The 25,164-nt window shown below is 35.2% G+C and overlaps 1 protein-coding gene across 6 annotated transcripts in view; it reads left to right on the forward strand.

The window, feature by feature from the left end:
- Window positions 1-25,164, forward strand: part of Lrba (LPS responsive beige-like anchor protein) — a 547,775-nt gene that overhangs the window by 322,369 nt on the left and 200,242 nt on the right. The gene's annotated exons all lie outside the window — the stretch shown is intronic.

The raw sequence follows: 25,164 nt of genomic DNA on the forward strand, positions 1-25,164 counted from the left end.
TTTGAGGCAGGGTTTCTCTGTATAGCTGGTCTACTCATTTTGTAAACCAGGCTGGCCTTGAACTCAGAAATTCTCTTACCTCTGCCTCCCAAGTGCTGGAATTAAAGGCATGCACCACCACTGCCCAGCTATCAATTCTTCTTTAATGTTTAACATTAGGATTAATCTAAAAACAGTCATCTAAATATTTAAACAGACTTAATTTAGAAGAAAGTTCAGTGAGATTCTAAAATAGTTCATTGAAAACAAACCTTTTTCATATTGTGTCTCACTAAACCATATTTGATTCATTCAGAAATTCCTGTTTACCTTTGAATTTTTCAGGTATAATTCAGATACTATAATTTAATTTTCAAAGCTCATGAAACTGCCATATGATTCTCCCTTTTGACTATTTCTTGTAGAAAATTTCAACTGTACCATTTCATAGTTAGAATGTTAATTCTGTTTTTAAGTGTTTCACAATGTAGTTTAAAATTAATAAAGATGATAAACATACCACCATATTTTGATTACATATACTTAACATATCTGAGCAAAAGATGAAAATATTGAAAGTGTATGAATAGTCATGTTTGGTAGGTTTTAATTTCCTTTGTTACTTATTGTATTTAGATGTAGTTTGTACTGTATATTTTTAAGGAACTCTTAAATGATACAGTTTTGGGAAGTCTTTTTGAAAGATTTATTTATTTATTTTTATGTATGTGAGTATGCTGTAACTGTACAGATGGTTGTGAGCCATCATGGGGTTGCTGGGAATTGAACTCAGGACCTCTGCTCACTCCAGCCCTGCTTGCTCCGGCCCAAAGATTTATTTATTATTATATCTAAGTACACTGTAGCTGTCTTCAGACACACCAGAAGAGGGTGTCAGATCTCATTACAGATGGTTGTGAGTCACTATGTGGTTGCTGGGTTGTAAATTTAGGACCTTCGAAAGAGCAGTGCTCTTACCCACTGAGCCATCTCTCCAGCTCCTGGGAAGTCTTTTATATATAAAATTAATAAGCCAGGATCCCACTGGACTCACCTTGTTCTTTGACATGGAAAATGTCAGCTGGAAAAACCAGAGTTGTTACATTTCAGGGGACACATACACAAACACACAAACACACATGTGCATACTCATATGTGTATTGCATATACTACTAATCTACCTTATAACATGTGAATGGTGTAAGATTCTCTGTAAATCTTTCAGAGAATCTAACATGCCATTCTCACCATCATATAATATGTATTTGTATGTTTTACTTTTATTATGTTACAAAAGTCTATGTATTTTAGGCTTATATATAATTTTGTCATGAAGTTTAAACTTTTTAAAATAAACTCACTATCTGTTCCAGGTTGGCTTCAGACTCACAGTAGTGCTCCTCCTGCCTTAGTTGTTGAGTGCTTGGATTATAGGTGTGAACTGCCATGGCAGGTCCTATTTGCTATAATTTTCAAGAGGATGTTAAAACGATATCTCCAGACCCCCATCCTTTAGACATTTTCTAGGAGCATAAACAGAAGGGTTAGAAGAAGTCCCCTGTGTGTACAGAAAACAATAGGCACTTACACTGCCATTTATCATAGCTACATATAGGTGTGTGTGTGTGTGTGTGTGTGTGTGTGTGTGTGTGTGTGATTATCTCTGCTGCTTTCCTATTCTAGTTCACAGATAGAGTAAATATATATAGTCTTTGACAGAAGAATTTAACATGCAAATAACAAATAGGGAAGGAAATGTCCTTGGAAAATAACCAGTGATATTCAGCAACAATGAAAAGAGCTGAGATGCACAGAATATTATATGCTGATTGGTAGATTTGTAGACAAGGAGAAAAGATGTTGAGTAGCTGTGTGCATTTAAGTCTAATCTTTATGCAAGAACCAAGAGAATCAGGAGGTATCATGTGAGCAAAGCTAATAGAAGAATTACAAGGGAGACCAAGTGAGAAAGAGAACAGTGGGGACTGATGAATAGTCCATGATGCTGAGGTAATGAGTGCTAAGCCATTTACAGTGGACAGAAAGTAGTAATAGATACATGGTAGATCTCCCTTGTCAAATGATCCCATAGAGACTATATTACATTCCAATACATAGATAGGATCTTCCCTATGTGTGCTTGGGGTAGACATTAGTAGATTACTACTTAGTACAGTAACTCAGTTCATAAGGATTCCCTACTGTTTCTGAGACAATTATATTTATCCAATTTTTTTTTAGGAAAAAAGAAAGACTGAGCATTCTCTTTCTTCCTTTCTTCCTTTCTTTTCTTACTTTATTTATTTAATTTTTTTGAGGCAGAGTCTTTCTATGTAATCCTAGCTATCATGGAACTCACCATATAAACCAGGCTAGCCTTGAACTCACAAGATCCACCTGTCTCTGTCTCCTGAGTGCTAGGATTAAAGTCATATGCTGTCACTCTTGGCTGAGTATTCATTTTCAATAGTGCCTATAACAAGTTACCACAAATGCAAGATTTCAGTGTGTCTCACTATGCTTGAAATCAAGGTGTTAGCAGAAGTGCATTCCTCTTTATAGATTATAAGGGAAGATTTGTTTATTTGCTTTAACTTCTAACTATCTCTTTTCCTCTTTTCAAAGTCAGTAAGCACAACATGGACTCATTCTTAGCCTTTGGCCACTTGCTTTCATTTTCATAGTCAAATTCATATCCCTGCTTTGAGTAATTAACAAGCTTGGTTCCATCTGCTATCTTAATTCCTCTTTACTGTAGCATATTACCAGATCTTTGCCACTGTGATGAAATACCTGGCACAAGCTATTTATGAAGCAAGGAAGTTCATTTAGTTCACCTCATAGAGATTCAGAGACCAAACAGACTGTAAAGTAGAATCTGTGATGAGTACTACACCATGGCACATCATCACATGGAAGACAGCAACAAGAAGAACAAGCAAGTTATTACAATTTGAGCCTTACAATTAGCCAAGAGCTGAGTGAGCTGCGTGAGACACATCATGTGCCTATTATAACAGCTCTCTTATAAGAACTACCAAAGGTTTGCAAAGTCATTCTCTCTTTCCCTTAGTGACTTAAGGACCTCTTGTTGGGCCCTACATTCCACGAGTCCACCATCCCCGAGTATCACCTTCCCAGGAACTGAGTTTCTAATCACAGAGACCTTTTGGGGAGATGTACTTTATCTAAACAACAGCACCCTACTAGGAAGCCAGTTCACACCTTACAAAGAGCAGGAAGTAGGCATCTATGAAAGGACACAGTATTCTGCCCCACAGTTTCATCAGGCTATACATGGAAATATTTTCACCTTAACAAATCTCAGATGTTAAGCTTTCAGTAATTTAGTTAACATTGTCTTTCTCTTTCTAAGAACAGATTAAAGCTTTAAATGCTCATGAAAAAATTCTTAAGTAATTTTAGTTTTCAAATTATATTAGAAAAGTTCTGTTTGTGGTTTATTATGGCTTTAGCTAGAATTTGAAGATACCTCTTTTAAATGCCAATGATTAAAATTTTGTGGCATTCTACCAAGTATTGACTAGAAGTTTTTTGTTTGGTTGGGTTTTTTTTTGTGTGTTTTGTTTTGTTTTTACTGTTGAAGTGGAGGAAACCCTTTAAAGAAGAGGCCAAAGTTTGTGTTTGAATATACCCTCCTGAAACATACCAGCCAATGCATAGTGCCAGTGAAACCTAAGAGGCCAGTTCCCCAGTTGGCCAGTTCACTTTACTTTCTTCCATTGGAATTCTTTATTAAATTTGTAGTCATAGAGTATATATTATAGTAGAGAGAACTTTTTAGAACATGTTTTAGGTTGTCCTTTCTTGATGTTGGTTATCCACATATATGTACTGTTTGTTAGAGATGAAGCAAATATCTAGTCATTTCAATAAGCTAAATTGAACTCACCTACCATTACAGTCTTGTCCTGGATATTATTTGCAGTCTCTCTGCCTTGCCCCCTTATCCCCCCACATCCCTTGAAAACACATCCTTCTGCACATCCCCAGTGTATGTGTGTATTTGCTATTGGTATGTGTATGTATGTATAATTTTGGCTTATTTGTTAATAATTGATTTAAAATATTTTAGTGTTGAAATTATCTCAGATTTAGCCAGTGTGACTTGCTCTTAGTTTTTCTGATGTACCCCTGAATGCTTTCCAGTACTGCTTACATCCTGAAATAGTGTCTGGGCTTATCTTCCCTCCTCAGCCTTGGAATCAGTCTTGATTCTAAAGAACTGGGTTTCATTCTGTGATGAGTGCTTCCCAACTACGTTGTGGGAACAGATGAAACAGCACACGTGCACACATGCTCGTCCTTTTTAACCATCTCTTTTGGATAGTCGCGGTATTCTTGTTTTATGACATCTTGCTTTTTATCTTCTTGTTTCTATAAAAGGTTGAATTTTAAGGGTATACCATATTTTGCTTGTGGCATCTATAACTTAGTAGATATCATCCTGTATAAGGACCACATTTGTCATTTTATCATAACATGAACATGTGTATGTTCACAAACATGCCTTGTAAAATGCTCAGGGCACTTTATGTATTTGTGTACATTTCCATATCATCCTTATAATTTATAAATAATGATATATAGAGAAGTTGCAGTTTTAGAAGGCTTGAATTTAATGCAGATGAGAGGACTGAATTTGGTAAAGATAAAGGATAATAAACTATTCCAATTCTTCATAAGGGCTATATAATCATTCCATGCACTTCTTTGAGTGGGTGCTAATATGCTTGCTGCTTCAGAATAGCCATATTTTGGTTTCTCATGGAATTTTAATCTTATCAAGTTTTGAATATATTAAGTATTGAACCCAGGGCCTGAGAGATGGCTCAGTGGTTAAGAGCACTGACTGGTCTTCCAGAGGTCCTGAGTTCAATTCCCAGCAACCACGTGGTGGCTCACAACCATCTATAATGGGATCTGATGCCTTCTTTTGTTTTGTCTGAAGATAGCCACAGTGTACTCATATACATAAAATAAATAAATCTTTAAAGAATATTAAACCCAATACCTACTTAAAATACTTTATGATTAATTTACAAATGATTTTTATTCTGAATACCACCAGAGATAATTTTGACCTTATTGAATATTTAGAAATACCTAAAATAATTCTTAACTATATTGAAATTGTTAGAGTGTATATTATGTTGATTTCTTTATTCATGTTAAAAGTCCTTTAAATTTTTTTTTCTATATTTGTTTTTAGATTTAAAAAAAAAAAAACAAAACAACTGTGTATATGTGTGTGTGCCTGCCTGAATTTTATGTACAACGTATAAGCAGGTGCCTGCAAGAGGGCCTTGGGTTCCCGGGACCTGGAGTTACAGGGTTTAATGAGCTGCTTGATGTGGTTCTGGGCACCCATCCTTGTCTCTGTAAGAGCAGTAAGCTCTTCTGATACTGAGTCATCTCTCATCTCATGTTGTGGTTGTTTTAAAGAATTGTATTTCCTGTCATCTTTATATCAGTTTTGCTTATTAAGTAGATTTGTTGGTAGTTCATAGCTGAAGCACTATGTAGATACTAGTTTAGTTTAGTTAGAAAGTATGTTATGTTTACTAACTAATTTAAATTGCTGTAAATTGGTCAGAACATTAGTCTTACAGTTTAATACTGTAAATGTTTAATACAGTTTAATGTTGTAAGCAACAGCATGCATGTCATGGGGTCTCTTTTGTGCCCCAGGTCACTTTCCCTTTTTAGAAGCATCCTTAGTTGCCAGACATTTAATTGCGAATGGAATATGATGGAGTGGTGACCTCGTGACTAATGCATCCTCACCACTCATCTGTTTTTTTTTTTCTTTTTGTTTTTTTGTTTTGTTTTGTTTTGTTTTTCATATTTTTGTTTTTTCGATACAGGGTTTCTCTGTGTAGTCCTGGCTGTCCTGGAACTCACTCTGTAGACCAGGCTGTCCTGGAACTCAGAAATCCCCGTCTCTGCCTCCCAAGTGCTGGGATTAAATGCGTATGCCACCACTACCCAGCCAGTCATCTTTTTAAATGCTTCTGTGTTAGCAAAATGGCGTCACGGTAAAAGAATTGTTGGATAGTCAATTTAATGAGCTTCTAAACAATGGTAAATACTCCTTTTATATTATAAATGTGCTTTAACATGGCAGTCATTTCATTTGGAGATAGTGCTATAGATTTTATTTTTTTTCTATAGCTATTTCAGGTGATTTCCCCACAGTAACTTCGTTAAAACAAAAGGCTATGTTCTTTCCAAATGAAGTTGCATTTGGGTGTAAGAACAAGTCAATATCCCTAAAATGGAGAAAGTACAATAATCTTTTTATATAGGATATCTAGTGTATCTTAACTGCCAGTCCAAACTTGACTTTGAAATGAAAACATGGTCTACAAAGTTTGCTTTATATAAAACATCAATTATTTCCCCTTTTAGCATGTATACAGTTTCACTAGGATTACCTTGTCAATTTGGATATTTTTTCATTCACAAACAATATTTCACTGTTTAGATCTGAGAACCTAGACTGGCCTGGGTTCCTGGCTCCCTCATATTCTCCCTCTAATTGTGAGTTCTTACTCCCTTGACCCTTTGTTATAATCCTCAGGGATTGGAATTGCTCTTGGAGACTGCGCTGACCTTCTCTCACAGGAGAGGCCCTTTACTGCCTCGGCTGACAAGTGGGGGCTCTTTGAAACTAGCCAATCAAAGCTTTACACTTTTTTTAAATCATGTATCAGAAATAAAATACTTTATAAATAGAAAAATAATGAAATAACATTAAGTATGATAACACTGGGAAAACAGTGTGAAAAACTTTGAAGCAGCATAAACTACAATCTATGACTAGAAAATATTAAAATTTTAGTTATGTTATAATATATTGAAACTGCCCCATGACTTTTGTTTTGAAAAACTGAATCATATTTAAAAATTTCTAAGAATAGAACTCCTATATACCTCAGACTATTAATTATAAGAGTAGAGTCATCTATATTTAAAATGTTCCATAAATATTTGTGATGGGTATGTAGGTAATTTAAGTATGTCAGTTATTTTTGGCAGATTGACTTTTGGGCTGGTAGCTCAGTTTCCTGTGTAAAACATTTATAATGCAATAATTAAAAAACTCTCAGAGATATAATTTATTTGCATAACTTATTGTATAAGTTTATACAATTTAATTGAAGCTTTAAAGATATTATTTATGGGAAGAAACTAGTCCTTTCTCACAGGTTGAGGTAGAGAGCTAATCATTTCAGGAACTATAGTAGTTGGTACTAAATGTGATAAAGCTTTCAAAGCTGTTATAAAAGTTTTCTTAAAATTTACTAGGTTTTTAAAAATATTTTTGCAAGGCACCATTTATTGAATCACTAATACTAATTTATTTTTATTTCTTTTTCTTAAAGACTAGTAAACCACACAGAGTAAGTGGTAAGTTGTGTAATCTTGATCTCTCTAAATGTCTTTCTTCTACAGTTTCCTACTATTTTGATGTTAATGATAAGTTAGTTTTGAAAGATTAAATTGGTAGGTACACTCATGATATCATTTTACTGCAGATATCAAGTTTGGCACTTTCACATCTTTAGTTCCTAAAGCGATTGATGATGTGTGGGCTGGATCCTCCACTGCCCCATCTCACTGTTGAAGGCTCCCCAGAGAGATGGCCGTACACTGTGGCAGGACAGAGGGCAGAAATGCTCTACCCTAATAAATGCTCTACCCTAATAAAGCATATGTTAGGCACAAAGGCATGATATTTCACATGAGTCAGAGAAGATAACTGGTTGAAAGAGTGTAGGGGGTGATGATTGTATACCTAATATCTTTTGATAAGTAAGAACAAATGTACTTTGAAATAAAAAGCTTTTTCTATTTTGTTAGTGTTTGTTGTTACTTCAAGCCTACACAAATAGAACACATATAGGAAAAAAGTAGTTTTTTTGTTTAACATAATAATAGAGTGCATGTAGTCTATGTGTGTGTGTGTGTGTGTTTGTGTGTGTGTGAGAGAGAGAGACAGAGACAGAGAGAGAGAGAGAGAGAGAGAGAGGGAGAGAGAGAGAGAGAGAGAGAGACTGAGATTGAGATTCAGCAAGTGTTTTGAAGATATTTTATTTGCTCTATTCTCTGGTTTTGTCATTGTGAGTTGAAGTACCAAGTCTGTTATCACTATAAATGCATTGTTATACTTAAATTTTTAATTTTAGTTTGCTATACCTTTTATTTGAAAAATTACCTGTTTAAGGAAGCAATTCATTGGTGTCCTGGAGTTGATGAATTTAGGACAGCCATATTTTAATCCTTGATTCCCGGAGGATTTTCTTTAACAATACCTTTCTCCTTTAAGTCCCTAAAACTACAGTCCTTTTGAGTGAATAGGGGCTATTTTATACACCACCCTGCTTCCAATCCAATTAAAGGTTACATAATAGATGGATTAGGGAAAGTTTACTTCTTAACAGAAATAAAGCTTTAGAAAAATGGTGCCCAGATAGCAAGAGGGAATGTGAGGGAAAGCGGAGAAAATTAAGGAGATAATGGTCAGTAATCTTAACTTGTCTGATGTTTGCGCTGTTCATGATAGAGCCGACTTTTCGAGTAAGCGGAACAATACTTCAGACTCTTTAACCATTTTGTTGCTGAAGTTTGGCTGTCTCTTCAATTCTCTTCACTCTTGCTTTTGTTATCTGCATCTTGGGCAAATATGTCTAACCCTTTACTTCAAGTGTGTGTGCGTGTGTGTTGCTGTATTTTCTTTTCTGTTTTGGAGTGGAGTGATAGTATTGGAAGGAGGTAAGGGGATGGAAAGTTAATCTGGATAATAGTTTCCTTGAATAATTAAATAAAATACAAAAGCAGTGAATTCACTCTGTGTGTATTTATGTTTAAGTGTTTATTTTAGAAATTTAAAAGGTAAATTGATTTAATTATTTTTGGTAAATTTTATAAATTCATCTAGTTTTAATTATATGATTAATTTTTGGTTATTTACAAAGTTTAAATCAACAATAACAAAGATTTTTTTTGTTTAAAAATATATAATATCTGATACTATAATCAACTGAGTTTCTATTTCCAGTCTATTTTATAGAAACATGGAACTTTTTGCTCCCTTTTCCTTAGAAAATCTGATAACTTTTTCCATCTATGCAGAAACTAAGATTAAAGACAGAATAGTGCTATCCAGGAAAATATCATTGTTCTATGACATCACTTTGAGGCAGTAAAGTGATGTTTTCAAGTCTGTAGACTGACCAGTAGTCAAATTTAGAAACAGCTTAACTCTCATTTGTCCCAGAGTGTTTCTAGAACGATGCTTTTCCAAGTATGATGGTTTGTAGTAAGGCTAAATGTTTAATGAGTCTATGTTAAAGGCAGTACTTATCTTCCAATTAACCCCAAGACCATGCTGGCATTTTTGTAAATCCACAGAAGTATTTTGAGTGAGGCCTAAGGGGTGAGCTGCAGGCAGCCTGTGAAAAATGTAAAAAGACTAACCTGCTAACAAACCCTGTGCAGTGGGACAAAGAAAGTTTAATCCGTATTATAGTAAATGCAGGCTTAGTGTCCCAAAAGGGCTTTACAGAGTGGAGCAAAACAAAGAAGGGGCAGTGCTAATAAAAATCCAGGGCTTTTATTTTTATACACAAAATTGTTGCAAAAGAAAAACTGATAATAGCATTAAGAAAAGGTTTGAATAGTGGTTTTAAATATGATACTAAACATTGTATTTGTTCACCAATTGAATGCAGTTTGTTATACATAAAGAAGCTAAAAGTAACATGTGCAGTGTGGCCATGTTAATATTGCCAAAGAGCCTCAGATAGATACTGTGGCTGTGAGCTTGCTCAGGCTGGAGTGTGGCATAACTTTCCTATGCAAAACATACACATATTTTTGAATATGGAAAATTAAGATTAAGAGAATTTGTTCATTCACTTAATTATAACAATGCTCTCTGCCTCCCAAGTTTTGAAACATTTATGCATCAGATATTTGTGACTATGCTATGCTTAAGTTTGTATTTATGACCTGTAAACTTAAAAGTGTATTAGTCCAAGCAGGTAAGAAAATACTTTTTTTTTTTTTTTTAAATGAACTGGTTTTGGAAAGATGGTTCCTAAACTTTGCATTTTGAATTTGATAGCACTAAAACACATGGCAAGGGTTATTGTGTTCTAATAGATGATATTATTCACTATAAATATCCTAAAGTGAGTTAAATAACTTACTTTCATTGTTTGACCACATTTTATAATGACTTCCTTGGTAAGTAGCCTGAAGATGACATCTAATATAACTTTTAATATTTTGTAAATCCTCAGTCACTCTTTAAGTCACATGTTGACTTTATTCAGAGAATATAAGCCTGTATCAAAGTGTGAGCTCTTGAAGATTTATGTGACTCTCCTGTGCATCACCCAAGTCCTTTTTAAAAAGCCAAATGTGGAGGTTTCATTTCTGTAAGTCATGTCTGTGGCCTCTAAATGATAACTGTGTCCCTGAACAGGATAATTAAATACATGAAGAAGAGTAAGACTTTGTGAAGAATTTAATGATTACTAATATACGTAATTGGTATATGGAGCATCAATTTCCAAAATAAATGTTTTAACATTTTATCAAGGGATTTTAGTAAAATTTTTAGTTCATATGTAGTATTTAATATAGCATCTTTTATTTTGTATCTTAACCATAAATTTCCTTCAGCATCACTTTTACCCATGATTACTTTAATTATTTTATTAGTAATAAAGACATTATAGTTTATAAATCAAGCTTTTACAGTTATTCATATTGTGAGGGGGCATTAATGCCCTCTACTTTACAAGTTGAAAGTTGAGGTTTAGTAAAGGTGGGTGCTTCTGGGGAAATTCAGGTCTAAGCTCTGATTTCTCCTTTGTCTGCTATTGCACCAGCTTCAATGTGTCATCCAAATCTGTCACAGTTTCTTGAGATTTATTTATGCATTTATTGATTGTGAGAACATTTTATAAAAATATGAAATGTTTTAAATAATGGAAATGAATATAATAGTATTATAATGCTGACTAGTATAACATGTATGTGCTCTGCTCTGAGGTGACACATTAAAACACACTTTTAGAAATCAAATGACTATCCAACCTCACCAGGTGTAGACCGTGGGAATTCAACTGAGAGTATAACAGTTGTGAACTTTCTCAACACTGTGCACAAAACTTACATTTTAGCAGTGGGTGACCAACAAGCAAATTGGCCATACTGTAGTAAATTCCATAGTAGGGAAAGTGAGGTTGTGTGGAAGTACTTTTGGAAGACTGGAGAATGGAGGTCATTGGAGGCACCATTGAAGGGGTGGGATTTCAGTTGTGAGCAAAGAATGATCAGAGCTGCAGTAAATATATAATCAAAAGTATGTTTCGGGTGTAAAGATTGATGTTGATTAGAGAGATAGCTGGAAGTGTGAAGAAAAAGTGGGAAAGTTAATGCTAACTAGGTAGACAAGTATTAATTCCAGTACTGAGACAATTTTAATCATAGAGGGCCATTGGAGGGCTTTAAGTTGCTAACTAACACAATCCAAATTATTTGCTTAAAAGGTTAATTTGAGATTAATATTTTTATTTTGATTGCTTCCTTTCATTTCTTTAATTCATAGAATATCTGTATGTCACTATATTATATTAAAATGGCTTTTGTGTACCTTTTTAGTAGTATAAAGAGAATGGCAACAAAGTGTCAGATATCAAGAGATTAGGATGTGTCTGACTGCTTGGGTGACTATCTTGTTCTTGCTCGTCAAGGAGCTTATTAATTATTTGCAGTGTTGCAAACCTTTTCTAGAGAAGCAATCATAAATGACTTTGTAAATCTACTTTTCTAGAGTTCATCCAATTTCAAATATTTTCTCTATTGGTAAAGTATGCAGAATGACATTTGTACTTCAAAAAAATGTTTCCATCCAAGTTTTTGTGGCCATACTGAAAATTTTAAGGAAAATAAAGATCACCTCTCTTGTTATATTCTATAAAAATATTTGATAACAGATAAATGGATACTGAACTACTTTCTAAACTACCTATTTGACCAAAATACAAAGCAAGGAGCAAGGCAATTTCACTTCCTATAGGAAGTAGTGGATAGTATCTCTTCCGTTAAGTGTGAAATGCTATTCCTAGACATTAAACAAATTCAGGATGTATTCCCTAGTGCAAGCTGCCTGCTGGCAACAAGATATAGGAGTTCAATGTGTACACAGAGATAAGAATGACATGTAATTTGTGTTAGGATTTGACTGTTAATTGTGTATAAAACTGTGGCCTTTCAAATCCAAACAGTTGGCAGGGTTGTTAATTGGTGAAAAGAGGGGAAGTTTGAATAAAATTACATGCAGAAAAGATGGAAATTTACATAATTAGTAAAGCTTGAGTTAATAAATATTTCTTCCATTTTGGGAGGGGGGATATCGGCTTTGGGTCACTTTGTGCTTTGGTTATACAAATAACAATTTATTTACATTGTTTTCATTTTATAGGAAGATAAAATATATAATTATTTTGGCCTGATTTATAAATAACACTGGTATCTTGAATTTATTTGAAGTTTGCTATGAAACTTTAAAAATGATATTCATGCATATGTTACCAAATTGATAAACATATAGAATAATACCATATTAAACATTGGAATACTGTAAATTATTTTTCTGCATTTGGGTATATATGTTCACATATGCATATGTCTTGTGCTGGAGAGTGAGCCCCAGGTTTCATGCATGCCACAATGCATACTGGAACCCCCTGAATTTGTGTTTAAAAACATTAATGGGTAGGCATTACAAGGTTTAACTGGCTAGACCTCATCACCCTTGCCTTATGAAGCCATCCATTGATAATTACTACAATTTCCTCTCTTACTTTAGAAAATTCATTGTTACCTTTTTGTAGTAATAAGAAAATGGCTAAACTCATGTTCAATGTTTAGTCTGCGTAAGTCATAGATAAGACTTCTCATGTTTAGAACAATGTCTGGTAGATGGTAAATGCTTAATACATTTATTTCAAATGAAGGAAAATGTAATTACAGTAACAATAAGTAGCATTTATAATGCTGGACATGGCAATATACATTTGGAATCCCAGTGCTGGGGAGGCAGAGATAGACAGCTCCCTTGGGCTTAGTGGCCAGCCAGTATAGCTTAGTTGCTAAGCTTCAGACTAATTAATAGACCCTGCCTCAAAGGAGGTGGATGACATTCCTGAGGATGACACCCAGGGATGTCTTTTGGCCTCCATATGCGTATGTGCACATGTGTTCCCACACAGAAATTTTTAAAAATGAATACCATTTATAGCACATAATGTGCTAAGAATTTTATATACTAACTCATTCAATTATTAGTATTACTGTTGTAGTTGAAGACAATAGTTTCCTGAGAGTTGCCTAAGAGTGCTAGAGCTAGTTTCGAACCCAGACAGCCTGACTCCAGACAGCAAGCTGCTATCCTCTTGCTGCATTGCCTTTTGGAATCAAGGGGTAAGGAGTGAATGGATGTAAAGGTGCTTTCTGGGATATTTCTTGCACTTTCTTGAAATTATACTGAACAGTAAAAAACTGGTAACTGAGTAGTCCCACAAATTATAAATTCCATTCTAAAATGCCATGGTTAACTCCAACATAAAATAATTTATGTTTTATTGCTTAAATTTTCAAAAAAATTAGTGCTAGATACTAGAACAAATTAACTTTCGTTTTTAAGATCTGTGCCTATCATAAAAGGTGTGGCAGTGAGCCAGGAACTAAAGACTTTGTGGTGAATGGGGGGCACATAAGAGAAGTGAGTGGGATTAATGGCTCAGACTACTCTAGGATCCCTCCTTGCCCACATCTCCTTTGTATGGTTTTTAAAGAGGGTTACTATTCTTTAGCATTATCTTTAGAAACAGAAAAACTGATTTGGAATAAATTAATTTTTTAAGTCTGAGAAATTCAGAAATGTCATTGCTGCTGAATCATGAATAGGCAGCAGCTATTGATGTTTATCCCAAATGGGGCTTCCACCCTCCACATAGGAGTACTCTTGAAGCCCCATTCCCTCTCGAGGAGTAATGACTGTTAGTAGGTGCTGGGGAGGGGTGTCATCTCTAATAGTGTAGCCACTAGAAGACTAGGTTAGAAGAAGGGGTTGAGATGGGTAATGAAGATTAGAATAATCACAATACATGATACATAAATGTGTGATGCATTTTCAAGTCTTTTTTGTTATTGAAATAGATTTTTTTCATATAATATATCCTTGTGCTGTCTCCTCCCTCTCTCCATCCCAGTTCCTCTTCATCTACCCTACCATCTGGATCCACCACCTTTGTCTCTCATTAGGAAGTCATGATATATATGCAAAGGACCTATAGGGTAAGCAGATAGATGGATAGTTAAATAAATGAATTAATGAGTAAATAAACATAAAAAGTAAAAATGATATTTTTTAAAAAACCTAGACAAAGGAAGAAAATAAAAGGCTCCAATATTTTATAAGACAAAGCATCTCAAAAGATATCTCTGGGTTTGTTTTCTGTTGGCCGTCGACTGCTAGACACGCTGCCCACCCTTGAGTATAGTTCATTTCCCTGTGAGACTTCCTTAGAGAAAAGTAAATTTTCATTTGCAAGTGATTATGGAGATTGCTTCTTGGGTAGGGATGGGGGCTTCTTTCACTTGTCCTTTAAGTTCTAGCCCCCATCTGGTGCTGACCTATGTTGGCCCCTGCATTCTGCCTCAGTCTCTGGGAGTTCCTATGTGCATTGGTCCTGTTCTTTACAAGGCCTTGTTTCCTTATTGTCCTCTATTTCCTCTGGCTCTTATACTCTTTCCACCTCTGCTTCCTCATGGTTCTGTGAGACAAGAGGATAGGTATTTGATGGAGACATCCTGTTCAGGGCTGAGGTTGCAGGGTCTCTCAATCTCTGTATATCATCTGGCTGCAGTTCTCAGCATTAGTTCCCATCTGCGGCAGAAAGAAGCTCCTCTGATGGATGCGCAAGGCACATCTGGAGTGTAGCTGAATGATATTAGCAGTCTTTCTGTTGTTACATTCCTTTAGCAGAACAGTAGTATTGGGTCCTACCCTTGGTCACATTTAAAAATATAGTAAAAGAAATGTTCAGGACTATGAATTTTAAAAAGCTTGCAGGTAGGACTGAGTACTAAATATGTGAGATATATACATGCACACATACATACATATACACATACATTTAATATTATTTTTAAATAATGCATATACTTTCTTGCTTTCTTTGATTTCTCTTTCCCATAAGAGGGAAGAGGAAGTTGCAGAGTTGTGGCCTTTCCATAGTCTTGCTCTTCTTTCTCCATTTTCTTCTTATTCTTACATGGGATTTAAACATATTAGCAACCAGACTTGAAAATCAGGAGTCAGACTCTGTATTTCTGAAGCACTGAACTCTTTCTTTTGTGTGACCTTTGCTATCTGACAAGGAAGAGCTTCCCTAACAGAAAGTATTTTGAAGTTAGGCTTCATGTTACTCATAGAAAAATTTAAACATTAATGAGAGGGTACTGTGTTTTCTACAAAATGCTTGTGTGTGTGTATGTGTGTGTGCCTACAGATGGGAGCATGCTCTAGTGCATATACATGTGGAGGTCAGAGGACAGCATTACAACTTATTAAGGCAGTGTCTCTATTCCTTCTGCCTCAGTGCATACCCTCAGCTTAGTGGGCTGTGACCCTCCGTATAATCTGCCCCTGCCTTGCATCTCACCATCACAGTGCTAAGATTGTGTTGCATGATACTGCACCTGTACTATTTTCCTTTCCTAATTTGGTATTATTTTATCTCACATGTTTGAGTGTCTTGCCTGCATATATGTATATGCATGATGTCCATACTTGCTGCCCACAGAAGTCAGAAAGAGAGTATTGGATCTCCCAGAACTGGACTTAGAGATAGCTGGGAATCCAGATCCTCTGCTAGAACAACACATGCTCATAACCACGGATTCCCTTTCCAGTCCTGCTGTGGTTGTGGTTGGAGTCTGGGAATTGCCTCACTGGCACTTTGACTCACTGAGCTGTTTCCCCAGTTCTGGAGGCCACTGCATTTGAGTGAAGTACAGTGATGGTTGTAGCTCCCATTGCTATCTCAGCCATGGAAAATTTACACTTAAGAGTATATTCATATGATGAAAACCTGTAGGAAATCAACATAGCTTAAAGTTTGAGTTTGCAATGACTAATTTCTAAGGACTGCTTATTAAAGCTAATTTGCGGACATACAGCTCTTCTTGGTTTTTGTGGCTTTTCTCTTGCAGCTACTTATATGAGCCATGCATATCATTGAGCTAGACACCAGCAACAATTTAAAACTCTTTGAAAAAAAAGCGTACTTTGCTATTCTTATTAAATATTTTTTCATAAACATTTTTGTATTTGCTTTTTGTTGAGATAATTTGCACCTACAAAAGTAAGACATACTAGTTTGTGAGACCTTTAGCATACCTCAAATCTTTATTTTTTTACCAGCATACTATCTAGTAGCATGATAATCTGCTTCTAAAATATAGAGATTATTCTAAGTATTTTGATAAAATATTTTGTTTTTTTTTCTAGTGGCAAGATGTATAAGAGAAAGTGATTTTAGTAAGGTTAGCAATGATTATTTTTAAATATATTCATTACAATAGAGATGACATAAAAATTTAAACACAAAGGATAAAGCCAAGCATGGTAACATCATCCTGTAATCCCAGCATCTAGGAGGTAGAGGCAAGAGAATAAGGATTCCAAGGTCAGATTTTGATACACAGTGAGTTTAAAACCAACATGGGTTACATAAGACAATTTCTAAAAAATTCAAATTAAGAAGTATAAAAATAAAGGGTAAAGAATCAAATAGAAAAGCCCTTATAGCATCATTTTAAAATATATAAAGTTCAAATACCATTGCTTATATTATGCTATGAGCTGAAATTATAAAATATATTCCTAGAATTCAACTTCTGATAAAATATACATCATTTCAGTGTTGATGAGGCAGACTTGGAATCTTCTCTGGGGCAGCTCTTTTGATATCTAAGCTAGTTGTACCTCAGAATTTACTCTGCCACTTATTACCATAGTAAGCTCTGTTTGCATCCAGTCCATCAGTGTACACTGACACTGTGTACTTCTAGGTGAGGTTTGGGCTACTGAATCACAGAAACCCCATGTAATGCATCCTTCAAGAGACATTTAAGACTAAGATGATAGTGTGAATTTTTTCAGTAGTTAAGAAGTTGGTCTTCATTTTACTTTAAAACAATTGGGTTTTGAGAGCTTTTTCCTATTTTTTAGAGGTTGTAAATTAAAATGCTATTTTGGCTGAATAAAGAGAGTAAAGTAAACATGGGGTGGGGGTGAGAGAGAGCATGTTGAGAGAGAGGAAAACATCTTAGAATAGCCCAAATGAGAAAAGCAAGTTAATATTGTAACACACATAAAATTATGTCTAATGTTGTGAGGAAACTGAGGCACAGAACTATTGCTACCATTCCTGTAGTGAGAAATTTCTGTGGTAGAACCAACATTTGAATTCAAACCGTTTGCTCTAGAGTTCCTATATGAATTAATTTTTGTTAATTATTATATAATGGCAATGAGGTTTAGATTTTAAGGTGAGATTATGTTGTGTACTCACGATGGCTTTACCCCTTGGCTAACACAATCTTTCCTCCTTAGCCTGTTTCAGCCGTCTCTGAAATTTACTGAATTATGAAACTGCATATAATCATGCAGCTTATTGATTTTTGCAGAGGAGTGCCCATGACATCAGCAACCAGAAAAGGAAATAAAGCATTATCCCAGAAGCCACGTCTGTATCCCAGAGTCATTACAATTGACAAGTGGTTACTACCACAAGGAAAACGCTGAAAATTGTTGAATAAATTGCTTCACTAAATACTTTTATATGTTTCTCTCAATTATGTTTTACTTCGTAGAACAAAATAATGTCACCTTTAAAAGCTATGTTCATTATTACTATGCCATACTTAGACAATACTTAAATATCTCAGAAATATCCTTTATGAGCTGCTCACTGAGCTGGCCCTGTGCTAACAGTATTGAATGTGTTATGTTGTCCATAAGCCTTCTTCATTCTGGATCATGTCTTTAGTTAGGGAGGTGATTTGCTGAAGAAACTAGTCTATGTGTCTTCTAAGAAATCTCACTTCTACACTTTACAGCCCTCCCCCTCCTCTCCTCTCATTTCTTTTCTTATTTTCTGCAAGGTAAATATAGGCTCAGTAAGAATATATACTTTTAAAACTGAAATAGTGATAAGTAGTTCTTACTGGGAATTTTGGCTGGAGGCGTGTTCTCTGTTGATCTTCATTAGTCATGTAGATGCTCTGCTCCTCAGGTATGTAATAACAGTCTTGTGTGAGCAAACTTCATGTCTAGGCAGGCTGTTAGCATTTGCTGCTCAGTAACACCCTGTCTTAAGGGGAGTGCATTTTTCTGAGTTTGATGGTATTTGTCTATATTCCTAGTACTCTGTCAGGTGGATCCCATGTTCAGCGTCAGCCTGGGTCACATAGTAAAACCTTGTCATTTATTTTTAAATGATTTTTACAAAACAAAACCTGTTTCATATTGGTCTTATTTGAGGTTGTTTAGGAAACATTAATATGTTTATATGTTTAGGAAACAATGCTATCTATAAAGAAATAACATTCCCAGTTTTTCAGAGTCTTATGCAGTAATTGTGCTGGCATTGAAAGAAAACTTCTGCCACATTAGCAAGGTCTCATGAAGCAGCCAATTGATCAGGACCCTCATTCAGTGGATAAACTTGTTTTCTTACAAGCATTGGCATCTGATACAAAACAAGGATGTTTAGGAATTGACAAAAAAGAACGATTGTGCACATGGGCCTAATTACTGATAACATGTTTTAAAAATTTACTTATTTATATAATTTATGCATATGAGTGCTTTATTTGCATGTATGCTTGAGTGACAGAAGAAAAGGCCATCAGATCCCACTATGAATGTTTATGAACCACCATGTGGGTGCTGGGAATTGAACTCAGGTCCTCTGGAAGAGCAGCCGGTACTCTTAACTACTGAGCCATCTTTCTAGTACCTGATTCCACTTTTTAATTCATATCAAGGTGTTAATGCTTCTTTAAAGGACACACACTCTCAGCTTCTTTGTACGGATTGAGTATTTAATGACTTTTGGTCTCATGGGTGTGGGGAGGGGCTGTATACAGCTGATGGTAAGAGCACAAGCTTGGAACGCATGAAACCTTGGATGCAGTCTCACATACATGCCCAAAACAGCCAAAACAAGCCCTCCCATTTACGGAGGCCTTTTTGTTACAATTATTAAAAAGGAAGATTACTCATGGGAGGCAGAAGTAGTATATTGTGATATATAATTCATGTCTAAATATGACAGGTATCTTGAAAACCTTTTATGTTTTCATAAAAGTCAACCTATGTTGAAGAGAGGGTGGAGTCACTCATTCATTGGCATCACTGGATATTGTAGTGCAAGGTCTTAAAACTGAAGTTACTGGAAATGGATACCTCTGGCATAGTACCTGCTCCTCCTGGAAACAACAACCTAAGTAAATGATCTTGTATAATTTAGTAACGTAATTATTTCAGGTTATCTACACATAAGCTATAGTTTACAATCTGAGGGATAAAAGGAACACAAAAAGTACACAAGCATTTTCGTCCAGTGAAGATTGATTTTTTTTTAATTAAGTAGGAGTTAGAGAGCCCACCTAGCCCTGAGTAACACAGATATTTCTAGTGAGCGTTGGTTATTTTGTGATGCTATCTGACATTTGCCCTGAATTTACTTTTTATTTGGCTGGTGAACATGCTTGTTGTTTACAGATAAAAGATACCAGGGTAGGTGTAATGGTATACACCTGTAATACCAACATTCAAGAGGTCAAGGGTCAAGGCAGGAAGATCAGTGTCATTAAAAACCCTCTCAATTTTTTTTTTAAAGGTACTCTCCTACTTTGGTAATAATCAATTCTTACTATTATGATAGTTCTTTTTCTACGGTATTTTCAGTACTATGTATAAGATGTTAGCTCAGCCATTATTTGTTGTGGTATAGATAAATTTAATGTGGTTGAAGAAGTCATTTTTCCTTTCCCTTTTGCAAATCATAGTCTAATTACATATAAATTTATTCCACTCAGAGGTTATGGTTTTAAAATCTTAAATCACCACGCCTTTCTATTTTATGTATATGCCCATTCTTCTCTCACTGTTTGCAATGACAGTTAAAGACCTCTTCACTAATAGAGCTTGCATTTCAAGATAAGGCTGCATGTAAACAAATTAACTTTTAAAAATAGAGAGCAATTTCATCTGTAATGATGTACCAATTCATAAATTATCACTAGTGTTTTTGTGAAAAGATAAATGACCCATCATATAGCACATACTATTAGGTAGGCTAGATGTCTTTGTGCTCTAGGAGATAAGGCTCTGGTCTTATTACACCCTAATAAAATGAGTTAATGTTTTAGTATTATCGATAAAAGAGCACTTGGATATATTTAATAACCAAACTGAGAAACACTTAATTTCAGTTGTCTGTAGCAATATAATACAAATTCTCCTGTAAAACAAATTGCAGTTTTAGAATATATTTTAATGTGTATTCAACAAAGGAGAAAATGAGGTGATTGAAGTTCAATTTGTAGCATGTTATTAACCATTTCCGCTTGACTAAATGAGTAAAAGGATAATGGATGAGGGTTTTATTATTACCTTTCTGCTAAAATGAAGTGGTATAAAAGATAAGGTGACGAGATTAATGAACATAAGAAAAAGGAGTAATCAATCAAGCTTTGCGAGGGAGACGAGAATGACATACCCTGTGTGATCTCAAAGAGCATGCCATTTACAAGGTGGACCTTATCATTGGTTCTTCAATAAACTGTTGAGTTAACAGTTGTATTTGAAACTAAGCTAACCATACAAGATGATCAATAGTGTTAATTAATTAATGGAAGTTTTGCATTTAAGATTTCTGTGAGCTATGCAGTAGAGAAAGAGTAGAAACTGAGTGCTGGAAAGTAGATTTACTACGTGTTTGTTCAGTATCTTAGTTTACCAGCAGACTCTAAATATAGGCCTTTTATGGGACAACAGTAGCAGTACCAAGTCTTCCTAGTTTCATATTTTTGTTGGTTCTTTTTGAAGATTTCAGAAAATGTTAAATAATTTCATAGCAGTTGTTGATTCTGTGATATTAACTGTTGATTCCATTCATTCATGAAACAGAATTACTTTACTACTGCTATCTACCTGGCATTCTGTTCTTAGTATACACACTATCCTAGGAAAGGAGATGGGCACTATCCTTGTATAGATACACAAATAAGAACAGTGTTCTGTGATGATAATTACAAGAAGATAGATGTGGCACTCATTTCCTTATAACAATATGCCTAACAAAAGAGATGGGAGTGAAGTAAATTATCCTTGATGAGGGCTAAGGAAATCTCATTTCTGGCACAGGAAATAGCACTGGAAAGACTATAGGCAAGCTGTGGTGGAATGGCAAAGGTACGGAGTCTTACAGAGTCAGTAAAGTGAGTGGGACTGTCACTATGGAGAAAAGGTGCAGGGTTGTGAAATAAAGCCACTGAATCTGATTTTGAAGATAAATTACTCACTTAGCACTCAAAAAGTTACCCAGTTAAAGGCATATACCAATGATGATACTAGCCCCTGGTCTTTTGTAACTTCCGTACTCTAGGGGAGAGAGAGAGAAGGAGAGAGGAGGGGCATAGATGTACTAAATAATTTGGATAAAAGTGCTTACAATGCTATGAAGGAGAAGTTTCCTTTGAAATTCATTGTCAAGTCACATGCCTGATACTTTTCTTAATCTTACTGCATTCACAAGTTCCAATCCTGGTGGTGAGGCCATGAGCAAATTTTTCTGAGATAGTCTTTCAGAGGGCAGACTGGGAGGGAGATAACAACTGGACTGCAGTAAAAGATTAAAGATAATTAAAAAAAAATTGCTTGCTTCAGGCCACCAAAGTTTTCTCATTTAAGTTAGTGCTTCTCAGCAAGGTCAGCTTTTCCATCCAACCTTTGACAATCCTTTTCTAGATCATGTTTCCTTTTCCTTTTCCCTCTCTGTACTTTGTTGCTTAGCACTTGTGTACCTGGCGCAAGATGTGTGTAGGTTAGCTATACTTTACAATACAAGAGCTGTGGAAAACCATAATGTCTGGGCTTAGTTTTTCTCACTCATTCATCTATTTGGAAAGTGTTGGACATTCACTCTCAGACTCCTTATATGCTAAGTACACCCCAGCTACAAATATCCTCTCAGTCAGCTTGCAAATGTAGTGTATGCCATTTAAGATTTGATTATTTACAAAGTAAGAAGACATTGTCTACCTGAAATTCATAATATTCCCGAAAGGCTCTTTACAACCTAAGAGTAAGCTTTTGTCTACTCCTTTGTCCATTCCTTTACGACAGTCGTACTGCCTTTTAAAATAGTAGGAGTTTGCCAGATATGGCAACACAAAACTTTAATCCCAGCATCCATGAGGCAAAGACAGATGATCTCCATAAGTTGGAGGCCAGCGTGCTGAGTTCCATGTCAGCCAAGACTAAATGCTGAAATGTTTCCTCAAAAAACAAACAAACACTAATGTGCTAATGTTGCTATTTTTCTTTCTTTCCTTTTATTTGACTTTTAAAAATCAATTCTTTGGGCTTGAGAGATGGCTCAGCAGTTAAGAGCACTGACTGTTCTTCCAGGTCCTGAGTTCAATTCCCAGCAACCACATGGTGGCTCACTACCGTCTGTAATGGGATCTGATGCCTTCTTCTGGTGTATCTGAAGATAGCTACAGTGTATTCATATAAATAAAATAAATTAATAAATCTTTTAAAAAACCAATTCTCCTTTAAAATATATTATATAGACTTCCTCTTATGGACATCAAGAACTTATCACTGTTTCTCACATTTCTAACATTCAGTTTACCGTTTTCTCTTAACATTGGCATTTCACAACCCCAATTAAATTGAGCATTAGTGCTTACACTATAGTTACTGTGTAAATAGTAGTCACTAATGTAGCATCAAATGGTTGGTCACTTCTTCATTTTCACAACTTAAGAATCTCTCAAGGCTAGATCAAGAACAACAGAAGCTACAGAATTCAAACAAAAAAGGAATTTAATTCATAACATCAGAGACAAATGTATCCTAGGAGAAAGCTAGGCATGTTTTAAGATACAGGAAAGGGACAGGAGTTGCCTGTGACCCACGGCTACTAATATCATCATTTTTGTTACTTAGAAGCCACTGCTTCTGTCCAAAGGAGTCTTTAGAGCATAGTAGCATCTCTCTTCTACAAATGCTTTCATCATGGGATTTAAATAAAAAGTCTGCTGGCAAGGACTGTAGGAAATACACTTTATAAATTGTTCAGTTCCTAGTACATATATTTAAAAAGAAAAACAGTGATACTCCTTGAAATGGGAAGCAACATCTATCCCACACACTGTGGTTGGCTGCCGTTCTTTACTGCGGCCACTCTGATAGCTAGGCTTGTACAAGTGCCGTGTAGCTGTCATTAAAGCAGTTATGCTGCCTTGGATTCTCTGCTCACTGCTTCTGGTTTGGTAATGTCCACCCTCTCGTGATTTCCAAAGCAGTGCATAGGGTATAAATGTCTACCAACTTACAGAACTAAGTCACCTTTAGTTTTGCCTCATGTTTGATGGATAGTTTGATAGAACCCAGCTCTACCATCAGAATATTCAGCCTCCTGAAGCTGTGCTCTCAACCAGGAGAGATTCTCTGTATTGAACACAGAACTGCTTCTGGAGATCATTGAGTCAATTTCAGGAAAATCTTGCATCCCACTTTTGAGAAATTTCTTATTTCAAGAAGCAGAGAAATAAATTAAATAATGACACAATAAGCAATTGGCCGGATACAAAGGAAGAGATGGTCTTATTAATTAAAATAATTGAAAAACACAGTGGCCATGCTACAATATATAGACTTTTGTCATTATAATTTAGAAAATAAGAAAATTATTATCAATTGATCTTTTTATAATTGGATAATTTTAAGAAATCATTGGTTTTGTTAATGTAATAGCATTGTATTTAGGCTGGTTAGAATCTCTTCCTCTGATAATAGAGCTGTGGTACTAGATTTATGAATGAAATGGACTTACTTGAAATACTCCAGAAAGAAGAAAATAACTCATGAGGGAAATAGGTAATATCACATTATCTGAATTCTTGAAATTTTGTAAAAATTCCCATTATGATAGTCTAATTTTTGTGTATTGTCTGAAAATTTTCATAGCAAAAAAAGTAAATCCAAAAAGAAGTAATCAGAGAAGAGAAAAAATACTACCATGTCATATCAGCTACTCTTTATTGAGCAAACAATACCCATTTTCCCAACCCCTTTTCAGTTTTCTCACTGGCTTTCTCTTTTCAGGCCACTTTCCAGTCTCCAGCCTTACAAACAAAGATGATGTTTGGGAAAGGATGTTAAGTGATTTAACTGCCAGAGTCTGTTGCAGGCCAAGAGAAGTCGAAATTGTGGTCACTTTTATAGGATTAGCCAGAAGATTGGGCATTAGATACTGTATTTTAAATGAGTATATCCTCACTTCAATGGATAGATTCCTTAATATTGGCTCTCTTGTTTTCTTCTTTTACCCCACTATAGGAGTGTCCTCACTGGCAGTTGTACCTTGTATACATTTGAAAAATGATTCTGCTGTATTTTATTCTTTGCATAACTGCTGAATAGGAAGTTTTCTATTTGAAACAACATTTTATTTCTGAATCTGTAAATTAATGGTAGACTATTGTGTTGAATTTAGCAAAGTATTTATGCTCTGAGGATCTGTCTGGGTAGCCAACATATCTCTCTCTCTAAAAACGTTTCCTTTTTTCTTCTAACAGCAAAATAAATGAGAAAACACTTTAAAAATAATAGGAAGAAAATAGAGTCTGTTTAAATGAAGAAAGAGATGTGTGCCTATAATGGCTTTCTTGTCTGCAAGTTTGCTTAATATGATTTACATGTTTTCATTAAGAAAGAAAAAACAGATTCCCAAGATACCTTGTTTTAAAAGAGAAATCACATATAAGTAC

Source organism: Mastomys coucha, unplaced genomic scaffold (genome assembly GCF_008632895.1).
Source record: "Mastomys coucha isolate ucsf_1 unplaced genomic scaffold, UCSF_Mcou_1 pScaffold16, whole genome shotgun sequence".
In the NCBI taxonomy this organism is placed as follows: domain Eukaryota; kingdom Metazoa; phylum Chordata; class Mammalia; order Rodentia; family Muridae; genus Mastomys; species Mastomys coucha.